The sequence below is a fragment of the Zingiber officinale genome, chromosome 11A (assembly GCF_018446385.1).
Source record: "Zingiber officinale cultivar Zhangliang chromosome 11A, Zo_v1.1, whole genome shotgun sequence".
NCBI lineage: Eukaryota > Viridiplantae > Streptophyta > Magnoliopsida > Zingiberales > Zingiberaceae > Zingiber > Zingiber officinale.
In genome coordinates, this window is record NC_056006.1 from 71,577,411 (window position 1) to 71,583,116 (window position 5,706).

The 5,706-nt window shown below is 36.5% G+C and overlaps 1 long non-coding RNA gene across 1 annotated transcript; it reads left to right on the forward strand.

Annotated features, from left to right (window-relative positions):
* The first annotated feature begins 2,412 nt into the window (after positions 1-2,412).
* Positions 2,413-3,082, forward strand: LOC122032758. Its single transcript, XR_006126216.1, has 3 exons — positions 2,413-2,474; positions 2,554-2,708; positions 2,785-3,082. It is a non-coding gene; the product is annotated as an uncharacterized LOC122032758 (long non-coding RNA).
* Positions 3,083-5,706: the final 2,624 nt, after the last annotated feature.

The following is a 5,706-nucleotide window of genomic DNA, read 5'->3' on the forward strand; positions in this document are numbered from 1 at the left end:
TGTCATCATATTGTTACAATAGTTTTATTGTTTACATAGTGTTTTTGTTTCTGTTTTACATTATCTGCAATAATTTGTATTTTTTATTTGTTTATCTAATTACCTATTGTCAATTATAATGTGAGGGTGTCCAGAAATGGAAGAAAATCGAGTTGATGATCAGGAATATATTCCCCAAGTCTCAGATAATCGAAAGCCAAAAATTGGAATGGAATTCTCATCACTAGAGGAGGCATATTCATTCTATAATCAATATGCACGAGAAGCTGGGTTTAGTTCAAGGATGCACACGAGCAAGAAAAATAAGATCACAAATGAATTAACGTGGAAACAAATTGTATGCTTTAAAGAAGGACATACAGATCTAATGCGGTGGAATAAACATACAAAAGTTGATCAATCGACAAAAGAAAGAGCACGTGGTGCAGTTAGAACTAGTTGTAAATCAAATATTACATTTGTGAAGAAACAAACTGGGCCTAATTGGGTTGTTAGTCACTTTATAGAAACCCATAATCATCCACTTTCTACTCCATCCAAGGTGCATTTGCTACGGTCACATCGTAATGTTTCAGCAGCAAAGAAAACATTGACGAAACAATTTTCAGAGGCCAATGTACCAACTTGTCAACAAATGCGAATATTGGAGATAGAGTATGGAGGACCTGAGAGAGTAGGCTGTACAGAAAAAGATATTAGAAATTTTGAGAAAAATCTAAGAGATGAGCAAAAGGGTATTGATGCTGAAACACTGATCGAGTTGTTTACATCTGAGCAAGAGAAGAATTCTACTTTTTTCTTTGATTATGAGACTGATTCAGATAATAGATTTAGTAGGTGTTTTTGGGCTGATCATATATCCAGGCGGGCATATAGTGTATTTGGTGATGTAGTTGTATTTGATACAACATATAACACCAATAAATATGGCTTGATTTTGACACCTTTTGTAGGAGTTAACCATCATCATCAGACAATTATATTTGGTTGTGGGTTTCTAAGTGATGAGAAAGCTGATTCTTTTGTTTGGTTGCTTAAAAAGTTCATAGAAGCCATGCCTAAAGGCCCACCAAGTGTTATCATCACTGATCAGGATCCTGCTATGACAAAAGCAATTGCACAAGTTTTCCCTCACACAGTACATCGATATTGCTTATGGCACATACTGAACAAATTTCCAGAAAAATTAAACCCTTTGACTTTTCAAAATCATTATCAAAGCTTAAAGAATGTCATTGCAAATTCTACAACACCTGATGATTTTGAAAAGTCATGGGAAGAAGCTATCAAGTGTGCTAACTTAGAGAATAATGATTGGTTATCGTTGATGTATGAATTACGACACAAATGGGTGCCAGTATATTTTAGCCATTTATTTTGTGCTGGAATGTCAAGTAGTCAAAGATCTGAAGGCTCACATGCATTTTTCAAGAGATATGTCTCAAATAAGAACTCACTAATGGATTTTATCACCCGTTTTAATAGAGCACTGAGACATCAAAGACACAATGAGTTAGTTGCTGATCATATTGACATGAATGAGCATCCGAAAATTAAGACAAATTGGCCAATGGAAACTCAAATGGTTAAATTGTACACAAAAAAGAAATGGCTTGAGTTTCAAAGTGAAATCAGCGAGAGCCATGGTTATTATGTGCAACAAGCATTTACAGGAGTTGACTCAGTGGTTTACCATGTGATGAAATTTCAAAGTTCTTCTTCATCGAAACCAAGAGTGCTCACGCATGACAAACAAAGAGACTACATATCGTGTAGTTGCAAGAAATTTGAGTTTGAGGGCATTCCATGCAGACATATGCTAGCTTTTTTTCGTATCAACCAAGTGTTTCATTTGCCTGATACATATATACTCAAACGATGGACACGAGATGCAAAAATTGGAGCAATATATGCTTTGGGGGAGCAAAATTACACTAATGATCCAGATCCAGAAAGGTGTTTGATGTCGAGACACTCGAGGTTATCTTATAAAGCTTCAATATTAATTGATGATGCATCTTTGACTAATGAGGGGACAACCTTTTTGGATGAACAATTCGATTCTATCTATACCAAAATTCAAGAGATGAATATTAGTAGAACATGCAATGATAAAAGTCAAAAGAACAAATCTATGGATGAGGGTCTTGCCATTATTGATCCTTCTTCAGTAAGAACAAAGGGATGTGGGAAAAGATTGAAATCATCAAAGGAGAAATCAACCTCAAATTCCAGGCTATGTCATGGATGCGGACATCGAGAAGTGTCACATGACAAGCGCAATTGTCCAAATTTGCAACAAGGGGGGTATGTGTTGATTAATGATGCATTTTTATTGTAATTTGACTTGCAAACATACATTTATGTCATTACATTTTTTAAATATGACAATGTGTCAATTATCAGATCGACTGAAGATACTAATCATAATATTGTTGACGACACGTATGAACCAGATTTGACATCTATAGCAGGTACTATTAAAATTTTAATATGTTAAATTATAGTGGCTCATTGAGAAAATAAAGTTAATAATTGTATTTATTGTTGCAGGTTCTAACAACATGCACTAGGATGATACAGTAATGATTCATTGCACTATTCGTACAGAACTGCAGAAATTAATGCTCCATTCCTCCTTTATAAGTCTTGAGCTAAGGGAAGACACTCTTAAACTATCCATCTTATGGTCTGAAACCAATTCATAGGTTTAGTAGTCTCCAAAGAAGTAAAGTTTAGCATTTTTCTATTATTATACAAGGGCCTCATTTTTTTTTTTTGCAGAAATCATAAACGACTTTGACACTACTGGGCCTCCGAGTTCGCGGTCAGCACACAAAAACTACTAGAAGGAGGGGAAAAACTATTGATGTCTCTAAGAAGCGATGAGCTTGATCTTGTTTTATTTTCCATTGCATCTTTACTTCCATGTCATGTTTGCGTGGAGCTTGTATCTTCAGACTGTTAGTTTTATATTCTCATATTCTGAAACTTGTAGCTTCAGACTGTCATGTTTACGTTGGATTTAAAATTTTGCCCTACAATATTTGAAGTTACAGTATTATTCTGCAACATTATTAATTTGAAGTTAATTTATGTCAGTGTCCACTTAATGATTCAGTATATTGTTTGAATTTGTCTACTTAATGATTTAGTATATTGTAAAAAGTGGTAATTAAGTAGCTACAGACTACAGAGCAAAAGGTTCTGAAGGAATATATATTGAATGAATTGATCAAAAGAGTAATCTTCCTATTGATCTCAGAAGACTGGGACTCATTTGAACTTCCATTCCACTGAGGAGGCTCTTTGAACTTTTTAAGGTTCGTCCTCTGAGAGATGTAGGATCACCGTGTTAGGAACTTCGGATGCGGCTCAGCAAAGCTCAAGAGGAAGAAAAAGAATTAGCAGAAGCTTCAGCAAACCGAGAGCTCAGCAGATCATGATCGGTCCGGGAATCGCTTGATCGGTGCATGGGACCGATCGAGAGTTATTGAATCCGATCGCTTCCCCGATGACATGCTGTGGGCCCGATCAGGCCCTCGACGCCCCGGTCGCCCTCGACGCGCACACGCGCGGATGGTGGCGTTCGGTCGGTGAGGCCGGCGGGACGATCGAGGCGATTGGACGGCGTCCGATGCCCCGGGATCATCTTCTGATCGTTATATGATTGGTCTACAGACCGATCAGTAATCCGTGTGAGAGGCATTGATCGATTACTGATCGGTCTGGTGATCGATCAAACTTGTCGCGATTCGGTGCCCTGCTGGATCGGTCTGCGGACCGATCCGGAGGTCGCGATCGCCAAGACCGATCGGTGTGTCTGATCGGCTGCAGATCGATCCAAGCACGGAGACGCGGATGCCTACGATTGCGGTTGGCTCGATGGCCGGGTCGGACGGAGATCCTGAGTGAGCTATCAGTATCCATCTCGGATCGGGGTGCCGACCGATCCAGAGAGACCTTGGATCGGTGGCGATCCATGGCGATAGTCAAACGAATTCATAATTTTCGATTTCCAGCGATTCGTGCCAAAATCACATACACAAGCTCTAGATACATGAAAAATACTCTAGCATGTAAATACTAACGTTCTAAACATGATAAACTAAACAAGACATGATAAACTAAATACTCTAGCTACTCGGAAAATTCTGGAAAAATATCTAAAAATTCCAGAAAAATCGTAGCATAATTCTAATATAGTTTTGAGAATTTTCGGGCGTTACAGAACGAGCTACCGAGCCCTCTCTGACAGGGCCCTCTCTGACCAGATGATTCTATCTGTTTTGATATATCCTACGTGTTTCTATGATCCCATTGGATTCATTGTCCTTTAGTGATTTCAAAGGCATCCTGAAAGAATGAAGTCCACCCATGGTAGTGCTGTGAAAATCTGGTTCAAGAATCTTTGCTGCAGCTTCAATTATATAAGATGCATTTCTAGGAGTTCAAGAATCTGGTTCAAGAATCTTTGCTCGGCATCCTCTGTAACTTTATTTATATTTTTCCAGAATAGATATTGTTTCTTGTAATCACACGATATACACTATCATTGGAGTAATATCAGTTGTTCATCAGAAGAATCCTGATCAGAATACAACTGTGCTAAATTGACATTCAATCCACTCGGAGACGAATTTATTTTTTACATATATGGTTTTGAAATGCAAGTTAGGTGTGCTTGTATTGCCTGATTATTTCTTCCAAATCTCTATTGGACAATTATAATGCTGCTGAAACATATAATCAAATGCACTAAAAGTAAAGAAGCATCTGGAGGGACTGCAAAACAGCTCATAAAAAAAACATTTAGAGGATGCTCTCCACCACCAACAACAATTTTGAAATGAAGAATACAATTTACAATAAGAAGAAATAGTAAGCATAATGATTCTAGATTGCAAAAGGGAGCAAGTATCTGAAGCATACAACAACAACATAGGTTTCACAAAATATTAAGATAACATAACATATGTTTTAAATTTGATACACCACTTGCAACAACATTGTTCAACTTGAACTCAGATTAAAAAAAAATAAAACATAACACCAACAATAACAACAACTAGGAATTGGAAAGCTGCTCTATTTTTTTTTAATGTATCCTTCAACTTAGGTTTTTTTTCAGAGCTCAAAAGTTGTTTGTCCAAGTGCGCTTGAAAAGCTTGTTGTGCCTCCAATATACTTTTGTATGATTGATGTATGGCGCCTTTAAAACCAATAACTTGACTTGATGCTTCTATCCACGTTTCATAAATACCCGGATTATATCCAACAAATACAACATACGTTTTCCCCTACATAAAAATAATATTCAGAATTTTGTATAAATAAAATATTAGAACTTAAAATAAAATGATTTACCATTCGTTGATAAAAGGAAACGTTGTTTTGCAATTTTCCTGCATAACCGATAGGAAAAACATAATTGACAGTATACATAATTGACAATAGATGACAGTATAACACAGAAGCAAAACAAAGATTCAAATCGTGTTTTAAAATTTACAACAAAAACAACAAATTCATTAATTTAAAGATATTTCAACCACAACAAGATTTGGGGGTTTTTGTTAAAAACATGGCATGGCTCAATTGCCACACACTAATTTTTTTTTGAAAAAACAGATAACCAATTTTCAAATAACTTTTTTCTACTGCAACAAAGTATAAATAATTCTGCTGCGTTGAACCAATTTTGAA